At 39.5% G+C, this 18,017-nt stretch overlaps 1 long non-coding RNA gene across 2 annotated transcripts in view; it reads right to left on the reverse strand.

Annotated features, from left to right (window-relative positions):
- The window catches only part of LOC125486176, a 238,423-nt gene extending 227,693 nt beyond the window's left edge, over positions 1-10,730 (reverse strand). For both annotated transcript variants that reach the window (XR_007264861.1, XR_007264863.1), the window contains exon 1: positions 10,544-10,730. This is a non-coding gene — a long non-coding RNA (uncharacterized LOC125486176). The remainder of the gene's footprint in view (positions 1-10,543) is intronic.
- Between the last annotated feature and the right edge of the window lie 7,287 nt (positions 10,731-18,017).

The raw sequence follows: 18,017 nt of genomic DNA on the forward strand, positions 1-18,017 counted from the left end.
ATGCTGCTTGGCCTGCTGTGTTACCCAGCCCTGCACCTTGTTGTCTCGGATTCTCCAGCATCTGCAGTTCCTACTATCTCTGAAAGAATATGGTCATTAGGATCTCTCTTTTCAATGCCTTCTGAGCATGAAATTCTCCTTGACGCCAAGGACAGAAAATGAATTTGATTTAATTTTTGTTTAAAGTTCAATGTTTAATAAAAAGAAAAACAAATTTCTTTCACTCTTGAAAATCAAACCCACAACCAGCAGTTGTCATGCCAGTTCTCTGCTGCATTCTAAAGACTTGCACATTGGTCAGGATGTCAGCCAATATGATTGGTTTCTTTGGTAGACTAAAGGCCTGCAGGAACCAGCTTCATCATAATTCATATTCTATGTATTCTGTACAAAAGGTTGTGACCTATATAAAGCATGATCTCTAGGTAACCATTGCAACATAGATTTCAAAATACTGGAGAGGTAGAAGACTACCCAGGATTGCTTTCTCAAACATGTAGCTTTGAGAAAGCAATCCTGGGTAGTCTTCTACCTCTCTGGTGTTTTCTGGTGCTTGTTCAATTTTGTTTATTAATTAATGAGACGCCAGATTCCAGAACCAACTTCCTGGAGTACAGCAACTTCTTTTCCACCCTTAAAAAACATCTACTAAAGTCTAAAGCAGCTAATACAGACTAGAAACATGATGGCATTCAGTTTTGTTTAAAAAAAACGTGTCGATACTCCTCTGTCCACAGCATCTGTGATTTTCCTCTTCTTTATTTGATTGGGTAGTAAACTGAGAAATTGCTGTCCAGCAATTAATTCGATTGTCAGCCTCTGAAATGTTGGTCGATAAAAGCCCCGACACTATAAATGACTATAAATAAGGGCATAAGTGGAGATTTCTCTCACTCAGGTTCAAGAGGACTTCCCAGCAGCCTAAGAACCTGGTATGCTGAGGTAGGCCAAGAGGCCTACTTTGGCTATATGCTCCCTGGATTGGGAATAAAGTCTGTCCTTGTCACAGCATTTACTTTCCTTTTGTTCCACTAAATTTATTTATTTATTTTTTCTTTATTCATTCACAGGAAGAGGGCGTCACTGGGTAGGCAGCATTTATTGCCTATCCCTAATTGCCCAGAGGGCAGTTAAGAGTCCATCACATTGCTGTGGGTCTGGAGTCACATGTAGGCTAGACCAGGTAAGGATGACAGTTTCGTTCCCCAAAGGACATTAGTGAACCAGGTGAGTTTTTCCGACAATCGACAACAGATTCATGGTCATCATTGGACGCTTAATTCCAGATATTTATTGAATTCAAATTCCACCATCTGCCGTGGTGGGATTCAAAACTGCGTCCCCAGAATGTTATCCGGGTCTCCGGTTTAAGACACCAGCGATAATACCACTAGGCCATCGTCTCCCCTATGAAGCACATTTTTGGTTGCTAACAGCCATCTTACATCCAACAAATGTCCATTTACAAAAGACTACATTCTCTTGTTTGATCTTAAAGAAACAAATCTCTCTTCATGCCTTCTGGCTATGATATATTGGTTTTGAGGAAAAAATATGCACGTACATACATGAGGACTGAAGTGAGGAGAAAGAGAATATGTATTGTGGTGTACATTGTCAGGAATTTGGAGGAAGTATCTTTAAAAATATATAAAACTTTGCTGTTATTTGGTGAAGGATCAAACTATCCCCATAATTCTAACCACTGGTGCTCAGGGAGATTTTTCAGCATTATTGCTCAGCAACCAGATAGCACTATTCACAAGGACATTAACTAATAGCACACCCTATGGTACTACTGCTGTGAACAGTAGTGAAATTGGGGAACGGTGTGTAAATAAAGCACTGCCACACTGACTTTGCTTTCTGCCTTCAGCCAACCTTGCATCAATCGAAGGTCTCAGCAGTTAGACACCAAATCCACATAAACAACACCTGCTGAGATTGCAGGCTTCACATACCCCACCAGAAGTAAAATCTTGACCCTGCCTTTGATTTATCACAAGAAATAGTAGAATCTGTGCAAAACAGATGAGTCATACTGGTTCATGGAGTAAACCGTGAAGACAACAACATATTCAATTCATTGATGGTATCAATCTGCAAATGTTGAAAAGCGGACAGGTGGGTCCAAATTAATTTTATTCCCTTCACTGAGTGTGGGGTTTGCTGGTAATGCATCTGTTGCCCATCCCAAACTGCCCTCAAGCAGACAGTGGTAAGCAGCCAGTTGAACCTCTGCAGTGCGATTGTGCAAATATCTGCCTAACTATTTGCTGTTTGCCAAAATTGTAGACAGTTGCAAAATTTTCATGGAAGCTTTAAAAGGGATAAGCAGCACAATGATTTTCTACCTGCCAAATACCAGATTAGCTGTCACACAAATGGTCTCAGCTACCGTTTTCCCAGCGACCATCAGTTCTGAGGAAGGGTCACCGGACCCAAAACATTAACTCTGACTTTTTCTTCATAGATGCTGCCAGACCTGCTGAGCTTTTCCAGCAACTTCTGTTTTTGTTCCTGAGAAATTTGATTGTCAGCGTCTGAAATGTTGACCATTCTTTCTGATATCCTATCCTCATAAAAGTTCATTATTGCATATAACTAATATCATTAATGGCATACCACCCATCAACCTTAAACTTACCAGATCACACCCATGATCCAGACCATGCAGCTGGATTTAACTTTAACTAGCTCCTGGCATTAACCTTTTGTATTCCAATTACAAGCCGATAGGTCAGACAGAGACATACAATATTACCAAGATTGACAAAAGAAGGCCTTGGTGATGAGGAAGCTCCTCTCGGATCAAGTAGATTGCCAAGATTTAAAACAGTCTGCTTCTCATCAGATATTATGAGGGAGAGGGGTGGAGTTAGTGGCTAGGGAACAGGATTTAAGCAAGTACAGAAAAAAATTGCTTCAAGCTTTCTGATGTTCATCAGAGTAAACTTGCACTTATTCAATACAATATGTTGGCAAGCAGTGCAGCATATCAGAGGTAAAGAAAATCCTGAGTGAGGTGGTGGTAAAACAGAGATACTTTCACTGCACATGCATGGAATCAGGTATACATTCTATTTGAATATGTACATTGGACAAAGTACATGCATTTACTGGGTAAGAATGTGTCTAAATCTTTAACTCGTACAACTCTGATTTGGATTTTAATTTTTAGACAGCATTAAAGTGAAATCTGAGATAAACAATTCTGTAGTTGTGAGCTTTGAGCAGGTTTATTTTTGAGATTTGTGGTGATAGAGTAACCAAATTAAGAACCAACAGAAATTGTTTCCTCCTCAATTGACTCAAACACCCTGTGTAGTGAGAGTACACACAAGTAACCAACTTAGTAAGATGCAGCACTTGAGTGCAACTTACAAGACAGTGCCAGAGTTGAGCTTCTCAAGGAGATTAGCAGACTAAGGAGAAGGATGTTTCATTCCTTTTGTTTAAACAAAGCAGCTGATTGCTGAGTACGATTGGTGAGTATTTCTAATCTTTAACATAAAAGAAAAGTCTTTACTCTTTTTTTCTTTTAAAAATAAACTGTTAGACATAAGATTGAACGTAGCATGTTAAGAAACGGTAAATAATACAATAAAGAGTTAAGAGCGGGGATTCTTCAAATTTAAAGAGCAAGGATTTAATTAATAACTTAAATAAAGTACAATAGAGATGACAGGTGGGGGGATTTTCTGAAGCTTCAACATGTAAGAGTTGCTGGACACCAAGGTGATGCACAGTGAACAGATCTGTTCAAGGACAGGTGAATGTGAATGATGGGGATAGATACTGCTCTCTACAAAAAACAGAACAAGTCTCAAAGACTGTCTTGCGCCATGGAAAGGATATCTCCTTAAGGCTGGACAGGAATTTGAAATGGAAGAGGAGGGACCCAGTTATTAATGGTCATATCAATTCTAATGACATTGGTAGGACTAGAAAAGAGGTTCTGCTCAAAACATTTGAACAATTAGGAGCTAAACTAAAACGCAGAAGCTCCAAAATAAAAATCTTGGGATCACTACCTGAGCAGTGGGCAAACTAGAATCAGGTAAATAAAGTCCATGAATTAAATGCGTGGTTTAAAACTTGATGTGGGAGGGATGGCATTCAGTTCTTGGGGCTCTGGAACCAGTGCTGAGGTAGAATTAAGATATTCCAGCAAGACGGGCTTTGCTTGAATTGTGCTAGGACCAGTTTTCTGAAGAATCAAATAAATCAGGCTCCAGAGAGATCTCTAAACTAGTTAGTCGGGGGGAAGAAAGGTTCAGGAGGGGGTTGTGTTGGCTTACAAAGCAAAAAGACATGGAAGCATTGCAAGGCAACTACAGGCAGGGACACAGTGTACAAGCATAAAACACCAGCATCATGTAGGGTCAAAGGAGGAAAAACTTTAAAAGGGCAATATTAGCGGCTCTTTACTTAAATGCTTGCAGTATTTAGGTCAAAATAATAAGTATATGTGAAGGTGAATGGGTTTGATCTTATATTCGTTAGAGAGACACTGTTACAAGGAGATCAACGCTGGGAACAAAATATTCAGGGGTAAGTGACTTTTCAAAAGCATGGTGGAGTAATTTTGTTAGTACAAGGAGAAATAAATATAATAGCAAGAGATTAGCTTGGATCAGTTAATGTAGAATCCAAATGGGTGGAGGTAAGAAATGACAATGGGAAGATGAAATTGGTGGATGCAGTCTATAGGCCCCCTAATGTTAGCTGTTCTGTAGGCCAGAGAATAAATCAGGATATAATGAGGGTATGTAAAAATGGCAGTACATTAATCATAGGTGACTTGAATTTTCATGCAAATGGAGAAAATCAAATTGGCAAAAATAATCACAAGGAATAATTCATACAGCAAAATCTTATAAGGGCCTGGACGATGTGAGCTATGGCAAGATTTGTGGATAACCATGCAAGAACATCAGTGAGGCCAATCCCAACATTGGGTGCAATTTGCTGCAACTTTTTTGCACATGCCATGCAGCAAGGCAAGATTCTGACGAGAGTGGCAAGTCGCCAGCTAAGGAGGATTTCATTTTTTTAAATGACTTATTAAAGCCACAACTCCCTTCGTTAATATTCAACTTCCTATCTTAACCAAACATGTTGGCCAAGTTAGATATTGAGTTACTATGATCTAATTATTACGGGTTATTTATTGTCACATATATCTAGAAGGAAACAGTGAAAAATGTTTTGTCACCACAATCCAGAGCCATTTTGAGTTACAAAAGAATAAAAAGAAATCACATAACTAGAGTTCATCCTCTGTACAAGGGGTCTTCAAACACAGCTCCAGGGCCCCATTCCCACAACATGCAGAACCAAAATACCATGTAACGACTGCCACAAACATTACATCAGACAGACAGGAAGGAAACTAGACATGAGAACACATGAACATCAACTAGCAGCAAAATGGCACAACAAACTCTCCTTAATATCTGTACACTCAGACAATGAAGGCCATAAGTTCAACTGGGACAAGGTAACCATAGTAGCCCAAGCCAAACATAGACACACACAGGAAATTATGATTCTCTCTCATGGCTAACTCTGCAGTTTGATTTCCCTAATCTATATGACATTTAAATTCCTGCGCGGTTAATGTACTGTCTATTTGACATACCCTCACTCTCTCCTGATTTATTCTCTGTGATTCGGTAGAGCTACTGTTAAGGGGTCTATGTTTTACTTAACAGTCTCCTTCCCCTTGTTACTTATACTGCCCATATGGATTGTACATCTTCTAATCCAAGGTCATTGCTGGCAATAATCTTATTCCATCTCATATTAAGGTAGCCTGTTACTCTTTCCTTTTGCTTGTCCTATCGAAAAGTCACATACCCCCGCGTATTTAGTTCCTAGCTTTGATCTCCTTATAGTAACATCTTTATAATCTCTACAAGATCATATTCACTAACCCTTGTTTATTTGGTTCTGGACGCAGTCATCAAATACCGAAGATAGGTCAGTGTCGGGGCGGTGGCATTGGATCTGATAGCAGGAGAAGTAGGTATCATATGTGCGATGTTGGTAGGTTGGGGATAGATGTTAAGTCTGGCAGCAGGGAAAAGCTTTTTGTTTTTCATAGTGGCAAGTGGGAAATGTGTGTCAAACCAGCTAATGGATGTGTCAGGCCCCAAGAAGAATCTGTGTCCATGTGAACCAAAGGTTACGCTGCTACCTGATAGTGCCAGGGACCCGGATTCAATTCCACCCTCAGGTGATTATATGTGTGGAGTTTGCACATTCTCCACATGTCTGCATGGGTTTCCTCTGGGTGTTCGGGTTTCTCCCAGAGTCCAAAGATGTGCAGGTTAGGTGGATTGGCCATGTTAAACTGCTCATGTGCAGGCTAGGTGGATTAACCATGGGAAATGCAAGGTTACAGGGATAGGGGAAGGAGGTGGGTCTGGGTGGGATGCTGTTTGGAGGGCCAGTGTGGACTCAATGGGCTGAATGGCCTGCTTGCACACTGTAGGGATTCTATGACATGCAACTCCAGTCTAGGTCACTCCAATGATTCAGTGCCTATTCAAATGTTTGGGCCATTGTGTACACATTCTACCAAGTTGAAACTCAAGACTTGACTATTCCACTCCTAGCTAAGCTCCCATTCCCATAAACATATCATTCAGAAGGCTACAAACCTATATCTTACCTTAGACCAAACCCCTCTAAGCCATCATGGCTGCCTTTGCTGAATGGGGCTTGGTCTGCAGGACTTCCCAGTTGAACAATGCCTCAATTTTAAAATTGCATCCTTATTTGCCAATGCATCTATGGCCCTGCCTCTTTCTATCCCTTTAATGTCCTCCGGCCCTCACAATATCTGAACTCCTCCAATTCTGGCCTCTTGCATATCAGCAAATTTAATTTCTGCATCATTAGCAACCAGTCTGCAGCAGCTAAGGCTCTGAGCACTGGAAATCCCTTCCAAAACCCCTCTCTTTTTCTGTCTTTTAAGTTACACCTTAAAACTTAGCTCTTCAACCAAGTTTTTGGTTATCCACTCGAACATCTCCTTGGACGGCTTGATAATAAATTTTGCTTAATAACATACCTATGAGTTACTTTCAGGCATTTTACCATATTAAACCATTCTACCATTTTAACATACATGCTATATATATATGCATGTTGCTGTTAAAGCATTCCATTTTTAACATTACTGCAACCAATTTTCTTTATTCATTCACAGGGTGTGGGCATCATTTATTGCCCATCCCTAATTGCCCAGACGGCAGTTCAGAGTCAACCACATTGCTGCGGGTCTGGAGTCACATGTAGGCCAGACCAGATAAGGATGGCAGTTTCCTTCCCTAAAGGACATTAGTGAACCAGATGGGTTTTTTTCTAACAATTGGCAATGGATTCACGGTCATCATTAGATTCTTAATTCTAGACATTTACTGAATTCAAATTCCAACCATCATGGTGGGATTTGAACCTGGGTGCCCAGAACATTATCTGGGTCTCTGGATTAACAGTCCAGCAATAATACCAAAGGCTATCGCCTTCCCCAATTGGAATATAGGAAGAATGGAACCTGACAGCTATCAGCTTGGAATATGTCTTGAAAATGGAGCCTGAACGTTATGTGTTGCTTCAAATAATGACTCAATAAAGACTGTTTAAACAAAATTGGAATCCATCACACAGGTTAAAGACCAAACACTTGATAAAAATATTCAATACATCCAGATTTCAATTCACAAAGCCCTGCACAGGTCCAAAACTGAATTCAAATGGAAGTCTTTGTTCTACCTATAACCAGAAAAGCTTAGACGTGAATATCTTGCACATTGTAGAAAATGCGACCTCAATCTGTCAGATTAGAACTACAGTTGTCTCAAAAGTAATGGACAAAATTAATTCTTCATTCCATCATTATGCAACATGTTATCTCTTATCTTAATTTAATACTGTATCACTACAAAATGATCCTATTTATATGTAAATTTCAAATCAGAAGTTTTAATCATGCTCCCCATATTAGAAGTTATCCAAGCAACATATATTCACAAATTAGTTTCATGTAACTCATATCTATATAAATATATTAGTCAATTTTGAGCTTGGTGATGAATGTCATTGCAGGGAAAACGGAAAGTGTTCCATTTATTCTCATGTCAGCCAACATCAAGCAATCCCAGAATTGTTAAAATTCTTCAAGCATGAAGAAAAGATTAGGTCATTCAGCCCCTCAAGCCAGTTCCACAATTCGTTTAGATTATGGCTAATCAATACCTCATTGCCATTGAATTGAGTTTATTTCATATCTCAGTACCTCTATCAAATGAAAATCTGACAATGCAAATCTTAATAGCTCTAACTGTCTCAGCATCCACACCTTCCCTTCAGTCAATCCAATCAATATTCCTTATCCTTCATTGAAGAAGAGAATTATCCATTGTACCAAAGTCAAACTCAACTCAAGTAGTGGACTCATCTGATATCCTGTCACTTAGCATAGACCAAATGTAGCAAAAGTTATTTGGATACACTGGGATAGAATTGGTATGTATTTTACCTGTTTATCAAGCATTAAATAAAAGGCACAATGTAATTTCATTTTCCGACACAAGGTTCTGCACTGGTAGCATGATAGTCTGATGTCTTACTTGTTTACACAGCCCTGAAAAGTGCATGAAAATAGCGTTTGATCAATTTGAACACGCAAGAACTGTGTCTTTTTCAAGTTTGTTCAATGAAGACTAAGTGGAGCATGTCATGCAAGCTCCAAATAGGTTAACCAGTTCTAAAAGAGGGTGCTATATTTTTATTTCACATAATCATCCTATTGAAATGAAGGGGCAGAAAGACATCAATTATGTGCAAGACTTCGATGACTCACAGGTGATTTTATGCTGTTGACCTATAGCGAACAGAACCAGATTGGAATTGCTAAAATCAATTCACACAGGGTATCTATGGCTGGATACAGAAGATGATCTTGACCCTACTCCACTGGACTTCATTCAAATATAAACCTAGCAATGAAAGGAAGTGTGCTAACTAAAGTTTAATTAATCACCAAGTCTCACTCTTCTGAGACCCACTGCAAGTTTTTCAAAGAATTGTTATTTTCTTTTGTTATAGTACAGTTTAAAGTGCTCACAAAATACAGGCTTTGACTCTTATAAACAGCTGTCCATAGAAGTGTCTATAACCTGCTGATTTTTAAGGGTGACATTCAGTCTAAATGCGAGATTTCTCCACTAAGTGACGTAACATTCAGCTTTGAACATTGGTGCAACAGCACGTTTAAACTAAAAAGTTGGCAACCCAACATCAGCAAAACTGTAAGTTTAAAATTAGCAATAGGTCCTTGGGGAAACAACATGGTTTGAACGTTGAAAAGAATATCAGAAGCCATAGGCAGAGTTTAGAAATAGTTTCTACCATTAGCTACCCTTGGAGTTTGCTTGTTTAGATGAAAACACTTTGGTTTCAGGATTTTGTCTATTAAATAATGATTACTATTATAGCTAGGCCCCTTATAAAGTGAAGCTTAGGAAACATGATTTTAAAAAAGCGCTGAGGTGCAGCAATATCCTTACCACATTGAGAATATACATCCAAAAAGCAGAATTTCTCACTGTTTTATATTGTTAATCTCAAGATACATGTAGGTAAAATAAAGCTTCAGAAAAGTCTTAAAGATCTGATTACCTCAATCACTTTATTGAAATCAAAATAAGTTAATTTTCATATTTTACATTTCAAACAGTACAAGTATCAAAGTTTAAAATATAGATTAATTTCAATTATAATTAGCTAGGAAGCTCTGAATTTTCACAAAATAATTAAGAATTAATTCATAAGTATTTCAATTCATATATATTGGATAACTAATGATATGCCTAAATGTTATATGACATGATCTTAAGACAACACCAGTGAGTCCTAATTTTATAATGCGTTTGTCAAACACCAATACCATAACAACTGAGCTTTTGTTTTAAATTATTCATTTGATAACATGGAAAAGTGAAAGATCATTTTTTTAAAAATTATTCTTATTCGGGGTGAGGGCTGCCTGTAAACATCAGAAGCGCGTGGGTGTTGGGCCAATGTTTACAAAAGGAGAACAACACTGTGCCTTCTCTTTGTTCTGCTGGAACCTGCTACAGTTTGGTCAAGTTTCAAGGTTTGAGTCCAGTACTGCAGGGATTGTGCAGATGGGGACAGAAGGGGTAAGGTTGGCTGGGGAAACAAGTGGCAATTCCTAAGAAAGTTGACAAACGTTGGATTGTATAAAGGCTGGCGCCTGCATAATAATGGATTGATAAACACTATTCCGATGTACTCTTTCAAACAAAAAGAAGAGTTTAATTGTTACGACGGGATAATTACAGAAGTAATCCGCAGATTATATTACTTGTTCTGCGCTGGATGTTTAGCAGCACAGAGGCCTAGCGAGTAAGAAGAGTGACAGCATCTTCATGCACTTGCTGGGCTTGCTCCCCATCCTGCATCCTCCTGGGTACCACTCTCCTCCACCTGCTTCAATCTCACTTACCCTGAGGCCCGGATCTTCAGCCGCGTTTTCTCCTTCAGTCCGGGGCTGCGGGCCGACAGAGTCCCGCCGCCGGTTGCCTCTCTGTTGACCGGGTGCTGCCCAACTCCACGCCTCGGAGAAACCTCGCATCCGTCGCTATGGAGGTGGCGGCCGCAGCAACCGAGCAGCCGCCGCCCGTCAGCCAACAAGGCGGCGTCCAGAAGGAAAGAGGTGACGCTGGCGTTGGTGGAGACAGCCTGTGATTGGGAAGGAGACCCCACAGCGCCATCTACAGCCTTGGAGTGCCAGTGTTCATCCCTCTGACTATTTCTGGCCACTTTGGACTTCTGCTTCCCCAGGAGGTGGTGACCACCAGTGCTCGTCTTGTGCAGATCTGCAGGCTTCTAAATCACAATTTCTCATATTAGAGGACATTAGTTATGGTTCATCTCATGGCAGCGTGGAAGACACCAAACCAATCATATCAGAGTTCTCAAATGAAATCAACAATTGCTGGAAATCTGTGACAGAAACTGCTGGAGAAACCCATCAGCTCTGGCAGCATCTGTGGAAAGAAAGCAGTTCTGATGAAGGGTTACTGGATCCAAAACATTGTCTTCGCTTTCTCTCGAAGTTTCTCCTGCAAGTTTCTCCTGCAACTTTTGTTTTAGGATCATAATTCTCAAAAGGGCCGGTCACAACCGATTAGCTCCCGATCTGAAACACTTGCCCAGTTACTCTCTAAAGACGTTGTCTGACCTACTGAGCATTTTCAGTGCTTTTATTTTAGATATTCTGTCACTGCCATATTTTGGTGGTGCTTCAGTTAGAATATGATGACTCTGCATTCTCAAATTATGTCCTTATTCCATGTCCTCTGTTACCATTACTTTTTTTTTCAACACTTTCATTACCAGATGGATTCACTATGTTCAATCTTTATTTGTCTCAAATCTCAAAAGTTAGAATCTCAGTACAATGTCCATCCATGCTCATATTCCATTATCATTACATTGCATATTTAATACTCACTCATAAAATGTGTCCCAATATTAAATTTTCCCATTCATAAACTTAATTAAATCTTTTTAATGTACCTGATAAATCTCCATGAACTTTAATTGGATCAAACCTCAATTTTGAACATTTATGTATGAGGGAAGATGCCAAATAAGTACAATAAATAGAAAAAATAACAGAACAAGAATGTTACAAATTTCTATTGTGAAGCTAAATGAACCATTCTCTATTATGGAATCCAAAACACAATATTGCATCCTTGATATCAAAAATACAAGGTCAAAGCAACATAGGAAGCTATTTTCTGTTGCAACCTGTGGAGTTCTGTGATAGCTGCAAGAATGTAAATTGATTTTTATATTAAACCCTTTATACTATCAGGGATTCAATTTGAAACCAAAGCCTACAAATTACTCTTGGTGATATTAATGGATGAACATTTTAAAATGCTCACATGGTAATCCTTTGTCTGCAATTTTAACAGAGCAGTTAACCTATTTAATAAACAGCTTGGTGTCTGTATCAAAGTAGCAGACAAAAGAACTGCATGGTAAGCATTCACCTGCTGATGTCATCATCTGAAAGACTTGCATACCTACGCAAGACCTAAGTACATTCCAAAGCATATCAAAATCATTGACAATTTTTGAAGTGCAAATAATAAAATACAGGGAAACCCACAAACTAATTTGCACACATTAAACTCCCATAAACATCAATGTTAAAATGACCAGATAATCATGGGATAAACATCAACCAAGACACTGGGGAAAAATCTCCTGCTGTTCTTGACAATTATTCCACTGGATCTTTCATATCCCTCTGACAGGATAGACCATGAGCCACTGACTTTTCTCTGCCCAGTTCTGTTCATCATAATTATATCGTATCTCATATGAAATTGTGTAAACATCAGAAAATATTTGTTTATGCAATCAAAATCTCCTCTTAAATGCTAGGATTCCATCAAATGAAAAGTGGCAATATTCTATTCCTGACTGTTTTCATAAAATCACAGAAAATAAATTTCAGTTCTATATTTACCCTGATGTCATGAATTAACAGGCAAAGGTACATGACAGGGTTCTGACAGCTTGCTCTGTTTAATGGGAATAGTCTTCACTTACCTATATACATTGCTACTATATCAAGATCTAAGTTTATTGTGGCTGTTTTAAAATAGCACATTCGGCTGGGGAGAATAATCTCAGCATTGTCTTGTATGATTTAGAACTGCAAAACATTTGGGAATGAAGATACCTTTCCCTTTCAGAATTCTCACTAGATTGTGCTCTTTTTAAATTATCTCTTCCAAATGTTAGTAGGAATTGTCATTTAAATTGTTTGATGTTCATTCAGAGACATTAACTTTCAATGTAGTGTGTTTATTGAGGGCCAACTTACCTATTTATTAGCAGCTTTGAACTGGTTCCAGGAATGAAAGATACTTAGGAGACCCATGACTGATATCAGTGGGAGTTATTTCATGTAGGATCTGGCCCCAAATATCAGATCTATTTTCAAAAGGAATTCAGAATCGTAGAATCACAGAATTGACACATGACAGAAGGAGCTCACTAGGCCCATCTTGTCTGCACTGGCTCTCTGAGTTTTATTGTCCATTATTTTCTAATTGTGCCATCCCTAAATATTGCAGAGAAGAAGGTGGTAAGCTGCATGTGGTGTAGGGGACACCCACAGGGCTGTTAGGGAGGACTTTCCAGGAGTTTGACCTTGGTGCCTGAGTTGATGCCAGGATGTCCATCCAGTTTTATTCCTTAGTGCCATTCTCCTGCCATTTGTCCTTGATCCTGCGCATCATTCCTTCTCACATAATTGTCTTATTCCCTTTCAAATGCTTCAATTGAATCTGCTTCCATTACACTCTCAGGCAGTGCATCCACTCACTACGTGAGACATTTTTTCTCATTTTCCTTCTGCTTTCTCTGCCAATTACTTTACATCTGTGCCCCTTGTGCTTAATCCTTTCACAAGTAAGAACAGTTTCTGACTATCTTCTCTGTTCAGACATTTCATGATTTTGAATAACTCTATCAAATCTTTCAACCTTCTCTCCAAAGAAAATAGTCTTTAACTTATCCAATCTATTGCTGAAACTGAATTTCTCATCACCAGAATTATTCTTATGAATCTTTTCTGCACTATCTCCAATGATTTCACATCCTCCTTAAAGCCAGAACTGGTTGCAATAGTCCAATTGATGTTGAACTAGTGTCCCATAGAAACTCAACGTAACTTCCTTGCTCTTGAAATCTATTAATAAAAATCTAGGAGACGGTATAAAAACCGAAAGAACTGCAGATGCTGTAAACCAGGAACAAAAACAGAAGTTGCTGGAAAAGCTCAGCAGGTCTGGCAGCATCTGTGAAGAAAAAAATCAGAGTTAACGTTTCGGGTTCAGTGACCCTTCAGAACTGGTTTTAGGAGACTGTATGATTTATTAATTGCTTTCTCAGCCTGTCCTGCCATCTTCAGTGACATATGCACACACACACGCCGATGTCCCCAGATCCTGGACAACAAGGTGCAGAGCTGGATGAACACAGCAGGCCAAGCAGCATCATAGGAACAGGAAGGCTGACGTTTCAGGCCTTTCATTCCTGGAACCAGTTCAAAGCTGCTAATAAATAGGTAATTTGGCCCTCAATAAACACACTACATTGAAAGTTAATGTTTCTGAATGAACATCAAACAATTTAAATGACAATTCCTACAAACATTTGGAAGAGATAATTTAAAAAGAGCACAATCTAGTGAGAATTCTGAAAGGGAAAGGTATCTTCATTCCCAAATGTTTTGCAGTTCTAAATCATACAAGACAATGCTGAGATTATTCTCCCCAGCCGAATGTGCTATTTTAAAACAGCCACAATAAACTTAGATCTTGATATAGTAGCAATGTACATAGGTAAGTGAAGACCATTCCCATTAAACAGAGCAAGCTGTCAGAACCCTGTCATGTACCTGCTTTAGAGTTGTACCCTTTATTTTATATTGCCTTCCCATGTTCTTCCTACCAAAATGAACCATCTTACACTTTCTGTATTGACCTTATTCTGCCAACTTTCCACCCATCTCACCAACTTGTCTGTGTTCTTTTTAAAATTCTGCACTACCCTACTCACAGTTTACAATGCTTCCCAATTTTGTGTCTCCCATAAATTCTGAAACTGTGCCCTGTACATCAAGGTCTGGGTCATCAATAGCTATCAGGAAATGTAAGAGACCCAATACTGATCCAAGGGCTACTCCACTATAAAGCTACCTCTGGCCCAATAAATATCCACTTTTGTTATTCAGCATTTTTTTCATTTCAATGTTGCTACTGTCCCTTTTATTCCATGATCTTAATCTTTGTTCACAGGTCTGTTGCCTGGCACTGCATCAAATGCCTTTCAGAAACTGCCATACACCACATCAACTGGATTGCCCTCATCAACCTTTTCTGTTACCACTTCAAAATACTCCAGCAAGTTAGGTAAACACAATGTTCCTGTGAAAAGAAGGGTCTATTCTGAAGAAGCATCACTGGAATCGAAAAGTTGGCTCTTATTTCTCTCCATAAATGCTGCCAGACCTGCTGAGATTTTCCAGCAATTTTTCTATTTTTGCTTTTGACTTCTAGCATCCACAGTTCTTTCGGTTTCCCTGAGAAATTCCTCATGATTTTCCTTAATTAACCTGCACTTGCCCAATGTGACGGTTAATCATGTCCTGAATTATTGTTTCTGGAAATATTCTCACCACTAATGTTAAACTGACTGGCCTGTGGGTCTTGAGTTTACCTTTAGAGCATTTTTGCAATTCTCTTAGCAATGGCACCAAAGTTTAACTAAGTCAGAAAACGATATAGTTGCTAGAAGAGGAAGAGTAAAGGGAAGGGGAACAAGCAAGAGAGTGGCATTAGGCCAGATGATCCTGTGGAGAGAAAATGGGGAGGCAACATCAGTGGTAAAGAGGATTTTTGGATAGGAAACTGAGATGTCTGAATCTCTATGTGCTGTGAAGATAAATTAAGTGAACAGCATGTATTTGTCTCGATGATAGGTTCCCCACTCAACTATCAGTCTGATTGACAGAGGATAACTCCAGAGCAGGCTACAGGAATAGATCAATTGGATCCGTCACCCTGATCCTCCTGGCCGACAAGCTGTGCTGTAAATTTACTTAACTTTTCCAGGAAGCTATTCTTGCCTCTTTTCAGTTGCCAAGTTTCTAGAGGACTGGGAAACCCATTGCCAAACCTACAAGCTGAAAAATGAATTAAATCAGAGGCTGCCAGCTTCATTAAAATATTTAAATTGTCAACACATCCCCTAACAGAGAGTTAGATGCCTCCACAGGTGGGAGACTTAGGAGGCGAGACTAGGTTGGGCTTCAGACTTTTAAAATTTTAACACCTGAGCATTACCCATATCTTTTGGACTAATTTTCATTGGACAGACTAGCCTGTTGCTGAATTGTATGATTTTTTTATAAATATGCAGGAAACTGAATAAAATACACTATCCTACAAATTGGTAGAGATGTTTTAAGGTCAATTTTTTATTATATACCTAAAGTAACAAATTTGTACATGCTTAAATCATTTTGCTATAATCTGTTGCATAAATGGGTTAATATTAACATGTAAACAAGATAGCGTACATTAGCCTACAGCAATTCTGTGGTTAGCACTGCTGCCTCACAGCACCAGGGACCCAGGTTTTATTCCACCTTTGGGTGACTGTTTGTGTGGAGTTTGCACATTCTCCCCGTGTCTGCGAGGGTTTCCTCCGGGTGCTCTGGTTTCTTCCCACAATCCAAAGGTGTGCAGATTGGGTGGACTGGCCATGGGAAATATGGGAATAGGGTAGGGGGTGGGTCTGGATCGGATGCTGTTCGGAGGGTGGTTGGTGACTCAATGGGCTGAATGGCCTGCTTCCACACTGTAGGGATGTTATTCTATGACGCTACTGGAACTACTAGGAGACAGTTCTACATGGAAACCTTGTGCAAAGTCTCTTCATGTATATAGTCAGAGACAATGTTCAATAAATATAATATTTACTGACAGTCAGGCATCCTTGAGTCTCTATCAACCCAATCCCTGGTGTAACTAAACGACAATCGAAGATGGTGGTGACAGGTAATCAAGAGTGCATAACAAACGATTAATAAAGATGTGAGCCTCTATATCGTTCACCATCATTTCAGATTACATCATTGTTTATGCAACATTATTAACAATTTCCTCAAATTCAAGGATTAATCAATCCAGTGATGCAATTTTTGGGAGTCTCTCCCATATTGTGGTGTCAGAAGCTATGCAAAGTTACAAAGCACGAGATTTTTTAAAATTTGACATTGATTTAGTCGTCCTCAATAGGGTTTTGGTGACAATAGCAACGGCAGTCATAAACATAAGATAATCACTTACAAATTTAACAAGGAATTGAGGGTAAACTTCATTCCCCAGAGAGTGATTAATGGAGAACTTACTACTAGGTGTAGAAGGCTTTTAGAAGACAGGAGGTCAGTTACTTGCCATAGAATTCCTAGCCTCTGATCTTCTCTTACAGTCCACCACTTCCTCTGGCAGCTCATTTCATAAATACAACACCCACTGCATGAAAAGTTGCCTCTTAGACGCCTTTGAAATCCTTCCCCTCTCACCTTAAATCTATACCCACTAGTTTTGGACTCCCCCACCCTGGGAAAAAGACCTTGTCAATTCATCCTATCCATACCCCTCATGATTTTATAAAGCTGTATCAGGGGTCATAGGCATGTTCGCTGAGCCGGTGGGTTTGGTTGCAAACGTTTTGTCACCCTGCTTGGTAACACTGTCAGACCACCTCCGGTGAAGTGTTGGTGTTCTGTCCCGTTTGCTATTTATGCGCCTCGGTTTGCTGGGGTGACTGGTATTACTTCCGGTTCTGTTTCTCAGTGATCTGTATGCAGGGTCTAATTAAATGTGTTTGTTGTTAGAATTCCGATTGGAATGCCAGGCCTCCAGGAATTCCCTGGTGTGTCTCTGTTTGGCTTGTGTGATTATGGAGGTGTTGCCCCAGTCGAATTTGTGTCCTTTATTGTCCGTGTGTAGTGAGACCATTGAGAATTGGTCGTGTCTCTTGGTGTCTAGTTGGTGTTCGTGTAGCCGTATTATCAGTTTTCTTCTGGTCTGACCTATGTAGTGTTTGCATAGTTCCGGTTTGCTGCAATGTGTTATGGCCTGTTTAAATAGTGTCCTGATGCAGCTCCGTTTGTGGGTGTTGGGGTGGTTGCTAGTGTAATTGAGTACCTGGTCCATATGTGTGGTCTTTCTATATATGCTAGTCTGGAGTTCTCTATTGTTTTTACGTTCTACCATTATGTCCAGGATGCAAAAACAACAGGGAACTCCAGACTAGCATATATAGAAAGACCACACACATGGACCAGGTACTCAATTACATTAGCAACCACCCCAACT

This window comes from Rhincodon typus, chromosome 26 (assembly GCF_021869965.1).
Source record: "Rhincodon typus isolate 14 chromosome 26, sRhiTyp1.1, whole genome shotgun sequence".
Lineage (NCBI taxonomy): Eukaryota > Metazoa > Chordata > Chondrichthyes > Orectolobiformes > Rhincodontidae > Rhincodon > Rhincodon typus.